The sequence below is a fragment of the Aphelocoma coerulescens genome, chromosome 8, assembly GCF_041296385.1.
Source record: "Aphelocoma coerulescens isolate FSJ_1873_10779 chromosome 8, UR_Acoe_1.0, whole genome shotgun sequence".
Taxonomy (NCBI): Eukaryota; Metazoa; Chordata; class Aves; order Passeriformes; family Corvidae; genus Aphelocoma; species Aphelocoma coerulescens.
The window spans coordinates 8,804,157-8,818,758 of NC_091022.1; the positions used below are offsets into that span (position 1 = coordinate 8,804,157).

A 14,602-nucleotide genomic window follows, 5' to 3' on the forward strand; every position below is an offset into this window, starting at 1 on the left:
GAGACGTCCAGCGTCCTGGGCTCTGTGGCGGACAGCTCCCCAGGGCAGTGACAGGGAGTCCTGGGCTCTGGGAGCGGCATCAGCTCCAGAGGTCGGCGCTGAGGACTCCGGGGTTCAGGGACCGACCGCAGCGTCCAGGGATGGAAGCAGGAGGAAGAAGGCAAGGGTTCTGGATTCTGATGCCGCTCTTTGGTCCCAGGGATGGGTTCGGCTATCCTGAGGTCTTGGACAAGTCCCTGACCCAGCGACAAAAGAACGGGATTCCGGAGGACGGGTTTTCTCCCGGGTGCCAAGAGCGGGGATGGGGGACCCCGGCTGCAGGATGGCGGTGGAAGAACCCCCGGTTCCCGGCATAGGGGGTCCCGGGGGACGGGGCTGCGCCCGGGTGCTGCGGCCGGAGCGACGGGCTCGGGGGTGGCGCCGGCCCCTCCCGGCGGCTCCCGGTGCCCGCAGCGGCGGCGGCGGCGGCGCGGGGCGGAGGGGCGGTGGGCACGGCCCCCTCGCCGCGCCGCCCCCCGCCCGCCCCCAGCGCGCCTCCCGCGGACGGCGGAGCGCGGCGCGGGGCCGCGGGGCCGGCGCGGGGCGGCGAGCGGCGGCGGGGCGGCCGCAGCCCCCGACGGCAGCGGCGGCGATGCGGCGAGGCGGGGCGGCGGGCGGCGAGGCGGGGCGGCGGGCAGCGCGGCGGGGGCGGCGGGCGCCGCGGGGCTGAGCGCCGGGCGGCCGGGGCTCCTCGGCCCCGGTGGGGGCACCCGCCCGCCCGCCCGGCGCCGCACCCGGCTCCGCAGCCGGCACACGGATTTACGGCGCGGACTGCAGCCTCCGGAGCGGCCCGGCAGGTAAGGCACGCCGGCGGCACCCGGGGGCCTCGCCGCCCCCGCCGCGCGGCGCCGAGCATCCCCCCTCCTCCGCCGCGGTATCGTCTCGCCGGGCTCTGGACGCGGCGCAAGTTTCCCCCGTTGCGGTCCCACCGGGCACCGGCTTCCCGCTTTCGCCCCCTCGCCGCTCCGCCAGCGGATGCTGCAGGGATGGGGCTGCCCCCGGCTGCGCCCCTCCGCCGGCCGCTCGTCCTCCCCTCCGCTCCCCGCTGCGCCCGAACCCGCCGAGCCCTCCGGCGGGACAACGGCGAGGGCCGGGATCCCGCTCGGGACCGGCCGCAGTGGCGAGGAGCCGGGGTACGCAGCCAGGGGTGAGGGGAGAGCGGAGCCGGCTGCTCGGGCTGGTGTGGGAGAAGCTTCTGTTGCTCTTGGACCAAACTTGGCTTCGGGGAGCCTGGCCTCGGGATGGGAGCTCCGAGAGGGACCCGTGGGACGGGGGAGCCCCGAAGGGCATACCCGGAGCCTGCCGCTGCTCAGGGTGCGGGTGTCTCGCCCCGCGGGGTCCGTCCCGCTCCCGGGGATGCTCCCCGCTAGGCCTTGGCTGGAGGATGAGCATCGTGCTGGAGCTCGGTTCTCCGCAGGGAACGGGGATTCCTTCCAGCCTCCTGGCAGGGCTAAGTGTTGGGGAGGCTCGAGATGCTCCCGTTTCCACCTTGGAAACACGTCCCCTTTGCAGTCGACCTCAGAACGCGAGTGTGGGAGAGGGGACATAGCCCATGGGCGAGGTGGCACAGCCGGGGCCATGAGGAGGGGGCAGGTTTCCCTGAGTGCCAAACATGTTCTGAGAGAGACTTTCCCTCTCCTAGCCCGGTGGCAGGGGCGCTGCCCACCTGCAGCCCTGATGTGCACCAGGGGACGTGGGTACTGCTGGGGGTCCTGCCTTGCCGCTGCTGTCGGGGGCGGATTTTACCGGGGTGCTTCCCTGTGCGTGGAAGATCCCTGTTTGCAGCCTCTTCCCTCTTTTCCCTGCACGGTGGCAGACTGTCACCATCGGTCGTGCAGACGGGCTGTGCGGCTGAGCTGTGACTTCCCATGGGCGTGGGGGCATCGATCTGTGGCTCTGCCTTGCGAAAGGAAAGGTGTGCTCAGCCGAGTGCATCGCCTGAGGAGCCCGGTCCTGTGCTCCTGCTCTGGAGAGATGTCAGATCTGGAGTCCTCGCTCTGGACATGCCGTTGTCACACTTCTCGTTGGGCAGCCGGGCAGCTGGCACGAGGTTTTAGGTGTCCCGTCGTGATTTATGCCAGGAATTTGGATGCCTCTAGCTGTGAGCCCCCTTCACAGAGGCCCGCAGTGATGCCCACAAGTCCCAGTACGATCCCCTCCACATCTCCCAGGCTTGCTGTGCCCCACGGGTCCTGCACAGCTCCTTGCTCTGCCAGCACTGGTGCTGAGTCGGGCTGCATCCTGCCTGCGGGGTGCCCACCTTGTGGCTACAGATCACAGGTGGCACTGGGCTTCCCCCAGGTGCCTGTTGTGTGGCAAAGGGTGCCCTGGGTTTATCTGCAAGAATGGATGTGAGTACAAGAGTCTGATTGCTGTGTGCAAAAATCCTCCTCCAGAAATCCCCTTCTCCCGAGCATCACTGACATAAGGTGAAATAAGCACAGATTCTGCAGTTTTAGGGCTCTCTATGGGTTTTGCCGCAACCAACAGTAGACGGGGCTGAATATAAACCAGATTTTTATCGGTTTCCCTGGGTTTTTATCTGTTTCCCAATGCAAAGCTCTTGCTGTTAGAATGAAAACAGATGTTTGGCTGCCTGTTTAAGCCAGAAATGCCTCTGGTTAGGATGCTAGCCATACTAGGATCTCCAGCCCCATCCCATTTACCTCAGTGGCTTCAAAGGCTGCCTGAGCATAACTGTTCTTAAACTCCTCTGGTTGCTGCCAGCGAGGTTTCCCCTGCTCCCTTTAAAAGATAATAAGGGAAATATATACAAAAATCCGTGCAAATGGTGGAGGAGGGTCTCAGAGTGATGTGCTGAGGGAAGTGAGCATGGCTTGGCACAGCGTCTCAGCTGGAGCTCTAGTCTGGCGCTGAGTCCCCAGTGCTGCTTCCCCGTGTCCTCATCCGGCTCTGGGTGCCTTGCTGTGCACTGCAGGCTCTCCAAGGAGCTCTTCAGAGGAAACCCGGTGGAGATTCTGGGCCCTTGCTGTGGAGAGGCAGCAGCAACAGTGGGATGAATACCCATCCCCAGGAGTGCTGTGTACACACACCCACCTGGGAGACAGCCCTGCTTATTCTGTTCTTTAGCACATGGACCCAGAGAGAGAGTGCTTTCCTGTGTCTGCTTTAGTGTTTTAATGAACGGATTGCTATTTTGCTGTGGGACACCTAAAAGCACGTCCTGTGCATGGAGTTGGAGCTCATCAACCTGCTGGTTTTGTTGTAGCTATCCTGACAGCAATGCTGCCTGGGGGTGGTGGCAGGAGGGTCCTGCGGGTCCTGCTGCAGGCTTGGGGTGTCCTCCTTTGTGCACAGGGGTATAGAGCAAGGTGGCACTGGCCCAAAAGGCCATGGCAGGGCTCTGCTGAATCCCAGCTCCAGGGGTGCTCCTTTTACCTGTGCAGCTCACTGCTGGTGCCCTGACAAGTAACTTTGTGTGTAAATGGGGATTTCTTCAAAACTCCTGGGAGGAGCAGCTGACAACAAATAGCTTAGTGGCAAAAATGTGTGTGTGTGTGAACTACAGTCTAAACGGGAGAGGGAAAACATCCAGTTACAGAACTAATGCAAATGGAGTTGGCTTTCATCTCTCCCTGCAGCATCCTTTGTGGAAGGCATTTGCATTTCCCCAAAGTCCGTTTGCTACCTATCCTTCAAGCAAATCCAGAGCTAGAGAGCAGAGGAAAGCCTGTTTACAAGGTGTGGGGTGGCTTGCCAAATCTGGAGAGAGCTGAACACAAAATATTTGATAATGAAAAGCCTTATTTTAAGGTAGCAACACTGAACACAGCAGGGGATGGCACACACAGACTGCGGTGTGTGCTCCACTATTGAGTGCAGGGTCGGGGCGCCATTCCTGAGCTCCTGCTGCACCACTTCATGCAGGTGACCCATCCAGAAGGGTGATGGGGAGGAGTGGGGCTCATAAATTCCTCTGACCTCCCCCTGGCACAACTCCGGAATGACACTGGGTTTTCTGCATTCCTGCAAGTGGATGCTGGAGCTGTCCAGCATCACCCTGTTATATACGTGGGAAGACTCCCGTGGCTCCCATCAAAGATCCACCCACCAGCCCTGGGGTTTTCAGGTGTCCTCAGTGGTGTGGGGAGCTCCTGCAAACAGCTCCAGGGTGGACTGCTGCCATTCCGGAGGGAGCCTCCAGCCCAGAAGACACAAACAAAGCAGGATTTCAGGAGCACTCCAGCAACAGCTATTAGCTATGCTAAAAGGATTAACAGCTCTGCAGGACTCATCAAGTGTTTAAAACGTAACTCAAGCATCAAAGGCGACTCTTACAGGCTCACATTTTCACATCAAGAAACTGTGAAAATTTCTATCCAACTTAATTAAAACATTCACTCGGCTCGTTAAAAACAAAAAAAGAAAAAACAAAGGCCTTTTTTCCTTAAGTACCAAGCCATTTTGAAGAGAGGAGTTTATAGCAAAGTATGCATATTTCTTTGTTATAGAATCACCTTTATGAAAGTCTCCTGTCTCCAGATCACTGTCTGACTAAACTCAAGCTTTCCAAAAAGGAAATAAATACGGTTTTGGTATTGTTTTTGTTGTTTTGCTTTTTCCCTGGCTAGGGACCACAGAAGAGAGATGAAAAAGTGAGAAAAGCTTTGTAGAGAAAGTTAGATAAGAGGGTGGGGGAGTGTCAAAACCAGACCTATAATAGGAAACAAGCCACTGAAGTGCTGGTGAAAGTACCTTTTATCTTGAAGGCTCCAAGTGCTGTGCAGTGCGTGCACACAAGAGCTGAAAAATAATCAACAACAACTGGCATCACCACCTTTGCTGGCAGGAGAGTCACCCCAGGCAGGTCACTGGCTCACTCACCATTGGTCCCTGGCTGCCTCTCTGCTTTGTCTGGATTCATTTTTGGGCCACTCACTTGAAGAAGGACATTGAGGTGCAGGAGCAAGTCCAGAGAAGGGCAGCAAAGCTGATGAAGGGTCTGGAGCACAAGTCTGATGAGGACCAGCTGAGGGAGTTGCGGGGCTCAGCCTGGAGAAAGGGAGGCTCAGGGGGGACCTTATGGCTCTCTACAACCACCTGAAAAGAGGATGTGAAAAGGTGGGAGTTGCCCAGTTCTTCCAGGTAATAAGTGACAGGGCAAGAGCAAATGGCCTCAAGGTTTGCCAGGGGAGGTTTGGGTTGGATATTAGGGAAAACTTCTTCATGGAAAGGATTGTCAAGCACTGGAACAGCTGCCCAGGGAAGTGGTTGAGTCACCATCCTGGAGGGATTTAAAAGATATGTAGATGTGGCTCTTAGGGACTTCATAGTGGTGAATTTGGCAGTGTCAGGTTAGTGGTTGGACTCTACAATTTTAGCAGCTTTTTCCAGTCTAAATGATTCTATGCTTCTATGATTCCATGGCTGAGGTGTGATGTTGCTTATCAGCCCCTTCCCAAGCCCCTTCCCCTGTGTGCTTGGTCCTGGTCAACATCACAGCCACGGGGCTGTGATTGAATTCTCCTTCCCTGTGATGTGACAATGGGTCAACCCCAGGCTTCAGCATATACTCACCCTGGCCACTCTCACCCTCCTCAGAGGCCTCAGTTATTTCAAGTGCCCCGGGGAGATGTAAAATAGGTAGTCAGGGTCCCTCTGTACAAGGTATAACTGGAGCAGTGCCACTGGAATTAAACACAGTCTTTAAACTTAGTAAACACTTTTTTGACTTTCATAGAGGCCTTGAACATGATAGGATTTCATCCCATTATGTTAATTTTCTTGGTTTTGATTGATAAGGAATTAGCATTCCTCCCCAAAGGAATAGACACGTCCTCTCTTTCCTCTTGTTTGTGTGTGAGTTTGATTTCTCCCTCTTCACACTGTCCTGCCTGGTCAGAGAGTGCTTGGAAGGGCACTGCTGAGAAATGCCACGAGCAGCAGTGCTGCCCCTACTGCAGCTTCCCAAGGGGATTTGCAGCACCTCTTCCTTCTTGCCTTCCCACCTGGCCATTTTCTTGAGGCAGACTGTAGGACTTGAGCAAACAGCCCCTGGGAACCCTCCGGGCTGGGCCAGTTGTGTGTTCCCGTGCCAGGGACAGCAAGCTGCTGTTGCACAGGGCTGGTGGCATGGGAAGTTGTGTGAGCACAGACTTTACAACCATGTACTCAGTGCATGGTCGGGATGTGAAATGCAGGAATTAGGAGGTAGACAGGGTTTTTCCATCAAGTGTTTATAGCACCTTCCTCACTATGTGTCTAGACATAGCTATAAATGAGGGAGAGGGCTATTACCTAGGAATAAAACCACTGAAACCAGCCCTGGAGAGCTTGTCGCTGTGTTTCCAAGGAACTGGGAGATTCCTTATGATTAATGTAACAGTATCAAAGGCTATAAACTCACCGCAGCTGGGTACTGAGTCAGGGGACACACTTAAAATGTACCTGCCACTTGCAGCTTAGACTTAGCATTAGCTGTGGTCTCTTGCCAGTCCTTGGCCATTCCAAGGGCTGCCACTTGTTTACAGATCAGGGGTTCAGCTCTGCTGACTCCACCAACTCCAGTGGCATCGTAAAACAGCCCAGTGGTCGCCAAGGTCTAATTACTCATTACAGTGTGGACCAGCGGTGGTGTGGAGGAGAGGAGAGGTTGTGAGCGGAGCCCAGGCTGTGTAGCTCACGGGGAAACTGCCTTCACACCTGATAACTTGAGGCAGGGACAGCAGGAGCTGTGTGCATGGCAGGTCCTGTGCAGATGGGAAGTGCTTGGGAACTCCTCCTAGAATGTGCAGTCTCCACCCCAGTCCTTTTGATAGAGGTGGGAAAAGTTATACTGCAGAGATCTTATTTTTTCGGATGCAAATTCTGCTCTCTGATCATTGCTTCTGCCATGTCCGGCACAGCAGGGTCTCAGTCTGCCTAAGGCTTTACCATACTGTTATAGCATCAGTAAAAGTAATAAAGAAGAGAATGGACTCCCTGGAAAAATACCACGAAGCAAACCACTGACACACTCCTGGCAGTGTCCACAGTGAAAACCCAGAGAATTTTTTTTTTCAGCTGAGAGTAGCCTACCTACAGGAGTCTGAATGATGGAGTGAAGCGGCAGGGGATGTCTCTTCTGATGCCTTGATTGAATCAGAGGATGAAAAAGGGAAGGGAAAGGGTCACACTGATGGCTGGGACCTTTTGGTACCTGCTAGCCTATGGCTGATCTGCCTTCTGAGGGAGGAAGGATGAGAAACAGCAGCATGGCAAGTGGTGGGTGCAGAATGCAGGAGGTGGGAAGTTTGGGCCAGCACCTGTGTACCTGCAGGAGATGCTCCCCAAGCTGGGTTTCCTCCCCCAGTCAGGTTTCTTCCTCCAGATTAGGTTTCCTCTGCAGATTGTGCACCATGTCCAGGCCTTGGACTCCTGCAGAGTTTTCTTGTGTCTCACATTCAGGATTAGGAGGCACTTGGGTAACACCGCCCTCTAAATACCTAAGACCTATTAAAAATTGCTCTCATTTGACTCCACAAACAGTGTCATTGGGAAAACAGCAATGCTTCTGGAATGTGAGTAAATTTTGGCCTTGAATGAAGTTGTGGATAATGGGAGATAAGTTATCAACAGCTGTTTAACTTCATATTAATTCCATGCAAGATAACACTGAGCTTTTGCAAGAGGCTAATAACCAGATGCAGAATCCATCACTGCAAACACAGGCACCTGGCAAAGTACATCCATAATTTTTCCACTGGAGTGTTATTACAGCTGAAGGAGCGTGGTAGCAGGGAAATGTGCCGGTCAGCCTGGCTCCAGTGGCACCACAGGTGATGTTGAGCTTGTGGCTCTGTGCAGTGATCAGGGGGATGAGGGTACTTTCCTGTGGGTCTGGCTCCTCCAGATCGAAGGGGTTAGGATGGCATCGTTATCTGGTTGTATTAACAGAGCTTTTGTTGCTGCTATTCAGGCTTGAATCCCTGTGCTGGGCAATGCCTGTATTGCATGTCCGAGCACAGTGACCACGAAGCAGAGAGTGAAGGAGGACAAGCAGGCATTAATACAGATATTTAGAAGGTGGTGTTCAAAACATGAAGTGTGCACCAGTTGTGGATCACAGGATCACCACAAAAAGGAATGCAGCTGATGCTAATCAAGATTTTAACCCAGAGTTATGGGTCCGCATCATCTTAGATGGCTACTGGTCTCTGGTATGGCTGTTCCAGCCTGCTGTTGGACCTGTAATTCCATGGAATTGTAATTCGAGGAAGAGGTTGGCAAAGGCCAGAGGCACTCAGGGGGATTGGAAGGGCTCTGTTAGCGAGCAGCACTTGGCTCTGCAGCCACCAGGCTTCTCTGCAGGACTCCTTCCCAAGCGTGTCACTGGCTGTGGAGTTGGGGCAGAGGAGGTATCTCCAGCCACCTGCCCATTGCCACAATGCAGGCCTACACTGGCTGTTTTAATTACATTCCTCTCACTTGATCCTGGCCATGGATGCTGCAGACTTTCAGCACTCAGACTCACAACAAGTCAGAGCCAAGGGAAGAGTTGGGGTGGGATGTGGAGGGAGTAGACCACTGCCTGCTCTCCTCTGCCTGCTGGGCCCATGGGGCTCCTCAGTGCTCTCCCTGCTGATCAGGCAGACACGAGGTCACCGGTGTCAATGCCCAGCTGGGACATGCCTTGGATGTCTCTGAGGACACCGATTGGCTTGACTGAGCCCTCGGCAGGGGCTCCTGGCAGAGCTGGGCTGGCTTTCAGTGCTCCTGGCTCCCAGCCCCTGCTTTATCCAGCAGACCACACTGCTGCTCAGCAAAGCTGGCTGCAGATGCTAGGACAGCAGCTGCAGTCCTATTGATCCCTGTGGGGATGATAAGCCCAAATGAAGACCCTTGGGAAATCAGCACAGAATACAAAAATCTGGCTGCAAAGCAGAGGCTCAGACTGTGACAGCTCTGCAGACAAACCCATGTGAGAGTCCAGCTGTGCAGAGCATCCACAGAGAACCTGCTTTGAACATGGATTTGATGTTTGGGATACATAAGGAAATCTTTGTTGCTTCTCATGAGCCCATCACACATTTGTGTTCTCCCATAGGAAGCATCTGGATGCGGATCCAGGTCCTTGCACCCAGGGAGGGAACAAATCCTCAGCTTCCCTGGGACAAAGTGGGTCGCTCAGGTTGTGAGGCTGGAGTGAACAAACAGATGAGCAACTTGGAAACATGCAGACTTCTTATGGTCTCAGGGCTGGAAGGTTCAGAGGAACACTGTGCCCCCCCCAATGAAAGAAGCCTCTCCATGTCCCAGCACTGCACTGGCTGTTGAACAAGTAGATGGGGACACATGTGTTTTCAGGCCATGCCATATTCCTGGTGTTTATACCCTGCTGGAATAGCTGGGAGCAGGGGCTGTGTGTGCCGGAGGCACTCTGGCCTTGCTCACTCCCCAGCATGTTACAGGCTCCAGGTGCTTTTGGGCCAGCACCATTAAATGGCTCATAGCATTACTTGCTTAGGCAAGCACATCTCTGGAGTCTTGCTAGTAGCTCCAGTTAAGAAGAAAGCTGTGTTACTAATCCTCATATGTAGCTGCTTTTTTCCAGCTGAAGAATTCCAGCTGAACTTTTCCCCCTGTGCTGTTTGCAAACCAGGCGGAGTGCGAGCGTGCCCTCACCCTTCCCACACACCAGACACAGCAAGGCAGCAAGCAAATGGCAGGTCCATGGTTGTCCTTAGCAATTAGCAAATAGCTCCAGCTGCCACTGCTGCTGCCCTGGGATGACTTTTCTGTTCCCTGTGGGTTCATTTCTGCAACAACAGCAGAGCCAGGAGATGCAGGTTTGCTTTTTTTATAGCCACGCCTTGCCCTTGCCCATCATTTACCCAGCAAGGTTAAATTGTAGTCCGAAATCAACTTTATTATTAAAGGTCCTGAGTTCTTGAGTTATTAAAGGTAGGACAGCCTGGGTTGCCCCTTGTGGACTTGCATGCCTGCATTTAAAAAGCAAAGGAAATTCCTGTAGATGTGCCAGCAGCACCTCATGCTAAGGCTGGTCAAGTTCTGTGTCCAAGCGAGCGCTCCCTGCTGTGGACTGTAACCTCGTGATTCTCTTCTGGAGCTGGATTTTAAGCTCCTGCTGAAGTTTGCCTTTGCAAGCAAGATCCTGGCTGGCAACAGCTTCCCTGGTTTTCTGCATTTCCAAGAGAACCTGCTGCATCGTGGCTCTGCTGAGCAGCACCTCCCCTTGCCCTGTGCACTTTGGCTCCTCAGTCTGCTGGTACCGCTCACCAGGGGTGCTACTGAAGTTTATGCTGCTGCTACACATCCTTTTCCTGGGTAGCTTCCATGTAATTAATTTACCTGTGGAGCTACTGGCTCCTGTTTTGAAGCTTTCTTTTAATTGCTTTGTGAAATATCCAGCTTCTCATTTACTCTTGTTTGAGTTCCCTTGACGTGTCTTAAATTTCGGGGAGCATGACTGCTGGTTTTCAGTGTGCAGCGCAGCAGCAAACCACCTTGGGCTCCCTGGTAATGGGAATCTCTTCCTTCCACTCCTCCCCATCCCTCTGCTAGTTACAGCAATATAATCACTGGTTTGTTCAGTTCTTATTTCCGTGACAGAAATCAATCTCGTGTTTTCTTTGGTTCCTCCTTTGATTTCTTGGTTTTCTGATCTTCCCACATTTTCTGCAGCTACACAACTCATCCAAACTAATAACCAGCAGTTTTTCACCTCAGGTAGCATCATGTGCCCTTAGACCCTGGGCATTGCTTGTGCCTCTCTCGCTCAGGGTGGAGGTCATGGTGGGGCTAATAACCTCATAATTAATTCTGTCCTCCTTATAAGCAGGCTTTGGCAATGAATCCTTGCAGTCCTAAATGGATCTTGCCTCAAATTCACGGGAACTTCACGAGAGTAGCATTGCTTTGAACTCCTTCACACCAAGTCTAGCAGGGGGAGTATAGGAAATTTATAGTTGCAAAAGAACTTTGTGAAGTTGCATTATGCTCCATTTCCTTGGAAAAGGAAAATGCCAAGAAAAATAAAACCATGCAGGGAAAAGGGAGTAAAGAATGGAGAAAAATGCTGCAGACATAAAAGGATAAAATGCTGAATGGGACTGGAGAATTGACAGCCTTAATGTGGACTTGGGGGGAATTTATAAACCTGAAGCCAAGTAATCACAGAGCCTGGGTAGTATAGGTGACTACTGGGACTCATTGCTCTTCATTAACCTTCCAGCCACCTGGGTTCAGGTGTCAACTCAACATCAAACCACAGCCGATCAAAACTTCCTCTGTTTGAAAAATTGTGGGGAAATTGCATTTTCAGGTGACTGAATGTGATTTTATGAGATCTCTGCCTTCCTCAATATTGTTAAATCATCCAGTATCAAAAATTGGAAAATGGATATTTGGGCCTGAATCAAGTTCTGGGCTCCAGCCATAAAGAGCTGAAAAAATGCTGTTGTGTTTATTTGTAAGTGAGGAACCTGTATTTTTCCCCATGTGCCATGGGGCCTTTCTTGCCCCTGCCTCACAGAGAACTCAGGCAGGATCCAGTCACTGCCTTGCCCAGAGAGCAACATAGAAAGCAACTTCAATAATTTCTACAGTGAATAACTTTTTTTCACCTGTATCTGCTGGGAATGCTCTCCCCTGACCTGGAGGTACAGGAGTGCACAGGAGGAGCATAAGAAAGATGCCATCAAGCTGGGAAAATTGTCTGGCTCGAGTAGCTGTGGGATGAGGGTCGTCTATCATGGCTGTTCATTTGTTCGGGAGAGAAAATGGAAGCGGGTCCAGAGAGTGAAAGAGGCTTTCCCAGGATAGCTATGACTCGTCAGGGGCTGAGAGAGACATGCCATGCAAGCCCTGGGTCTTCTGTTTTAGATCTCGGTTGCTTATCTGGAATATAGAAACTACTGCCTGGGATGGCAGAGTGTCAGGTGAAAACTGCCAAGCAAAGCATTACTTTCAGTGGATGCTGGGTGAGGAGTGCGTATCTTGGAAGAAGTGGTGGAAGCCTGGATGAGCAGCCTGGCTGCAGGCAAAATGACTGAGTTTGGATGCACAGTGAGTGCTGATGCCACCACAGTACCCCTGAGCAAGGACTTTCAGTTCCACAGTGGCCCCCCATAAAATTCATGGCCACTGTACAGCACAGGGTGACCGACCACACTTTTGCATTCCATCGACAGCAGAGCCACCTGCTCAGATCAAGTTGTAGACAAAATGTGTGTGATCAGGCAGCAGGGTTCTTGTAGCATCCTAGAAACTCCCTGGGAGTGCTTGCCCTGAGTGCTTGCCCTACGCACGCCGCAGGGGAGTTAAGGAACCCTCCTAAACTTTCAGCCTGGTGCAGCCTGGTGAGCTCTGCCCACCTCCTCCACTGGGGTATTCTCCAGTGGGAGGTTGTAGGGTAGTACAAAATCACACCAGTAGCTTCTACTGGTCTCCTGCATCCTTTTATTTGGTTTAAAACAAAGTGTTTGCAAGTCATCACTGGGAATTCGTCGTCAGCCATCTGTCATGCTTAATTGGGCTGTCCTGTAAAATATCTTACATATAAGTAAATCAAGAAGAGTGGGGCTCATAAAAGGGCCAGTGTGTGGCACACTGATGTTATTTATAGGCTTCTCTGTGGTGCTCATCACCATGGCAGCTGTGAAGGTCGATACTGACACTTGTGAGGGAACACCACGTATGTTTTTAGAAAGCCACGTGTATGAGATGAAGCGGTGCTTATGTGTTCCAGCGGAGTTGGGAGGCAAGGGCACAGTGTCCTGCAGGGAGCCCCCAGCCCCAGGACAGTGGGGTGAGGGGAAGGGGACATGGCAGGCAATAGCAGGTCTGTGGCCTAAGGCTTCTGGGGTTGTAGAGCCCATATCTCTGGTGCCCTGGGTGCTGCATCCTGGCATCTCCTTGGGGAAGTGGGGAATAAGCCAAAGCAGACAAAAGTACTCATGTGGAAGAGGCTGGAGATCCCTTCATGTGGTTTCTCCTCTTCAGGATGAAGCCCTCACTTACCAGCCTGTTTTTCCTACCTTTCTGTTTAATTATAATGAAGCCAGTGGTGATTGCTCCACAAGCATCCAAGAGAAGCTTACTTTCTACAGCTGGCTTTTCTTATAACATTCTTTCTTCTTAAAAAGCAAACAACAGCAGCATTTCCTCATGTCAGTTCTGTAACTGGCACATAAAAATCCTGCTCCAGCCACATCCAAGCAGAGCTGGTTTGAGCATCTGCACCTCAGTCTCCGCCTGGAAAGCAGCCCGTTGCAAAACTCTTACCACTCCCAGCAGCACTGCTGTCTCCAGCAGCAGTGCTCCAAAATGACTCTCAGGGAGAAGTATAACAAACCCTCAGTGTGGTCCTTTTATTACAAACTTCCTGGTCTCTCAGCTGAGCCAGTGATCCCAGTTCTTCCAAATGCTGGGCCAGGCTTTTTCAGTGGCTCACCTGCATCAGGGTGTCACAGTTCAGCCTTGACCCCAGAAACCTAGGGCTTTAGCCAGTCCTTCATGCATCTCTCTCCCTGTCTGAGCCTTCTATAAACCTACATCTTCCTTCTACTAAACTAACTGTGACTTTCCCATCTGTAGTCAGGAGTTTTTTCTCTTAAGGATGAGCAGAAGTCTCTTGAAGGGAGCTGTTTCGTTTCTCAGCAGTGTCCTGGTGCTCACAGTGCATCTCATCATCCCTGCTCCTCTGCAGCAGGAACCAAACTGTGCCTGTTCTCCCATCCTATGCAGATAAGCAGGTGCTTCTTCCCATGCTGTTCTTGTCTCCTCTCCTTGCTCCCCATGGGCAGCCTTAGTTCCTGGCTGCTGTTAGCGCTGGACCTTTTGTTTCCATGAGGTAAACGCTGTATCCCCACGACAGCCACAGCGAGGGAACGTTCCTCAGGAAAGCCCCAGGGGACATAAAAGTCATTATTTAACTCACTGTTTCCACCTGTTGATGGCAATAGCATTTCTATTGCTGCAGGAGCACGGGGGCCCTCACACACACGTTTGTAAGCATTCAATTTATGCTTTCTTCATAACGGTGAAGTGCCTTTGCCAAAGGCATTTAGTTAAAGAGTTGAAGTAAATAAACTCACTGGAATTTTTTTTCCCTGGGAAAGTCAGGGGCTGTCCTGGAGCTTCTGCAAGCACTCCACTAACATTTGCTGCCCTGGCATCCACTGTTAGTCCCACAGACACGAGGGGACCTACTCGTGGAAATGAGCCCACATGGGTAATGAGTGTTAGGGTGTTGTTGTGATGCTTTCCCTGCTTCCTACAACTCCATTCAAGAGCTCTTCTTGCAGAGCAAATACATGGGGTCTCTTTTTGCTCTAAGACTTATACGGTTGTTAAGCTTTCTGCAGTGGAAAAAAGATTGCAAGGCAATTCAGCTCACTAGCAAGGTCATGAATCCATGTAGATGTTATGAATGGAAACGATATGCATGTGCCCTAGGCTTTGCCCAATCATACCAAGCAGTAATACAAGCCAGGATGAAAATAAATCTTAATACCAACATGCCCTACATGAAGCAAATACTTATTTTACATAAAACCTAATTTTAGCGCGTCAAGACTGTGGCCAATCCACTTTGTCTCAC

General features: G+C 52.4%; 1 protein-coding gene across 1 annotated transcript in view; it reads left to right on the forward strand.

Annotated features, from left to right (window-relative positions):
- Positions 1-737: 737 nt before the first annotated feature.
- Positions 738-14,602, forward strand: part of TMEM121 (transmembrane protein 121) — a 34,429-nt gene continuing 20,564 nt past the window's right edge. The window contains exon 1 of the mRNA XM_069022843.1: positions 738-836. The gene's annotated coding sequence lies outside the window, so the exon portion shown is untranslated. The remainder of the gene's footprint in view (positions 837-14,602) is intronic.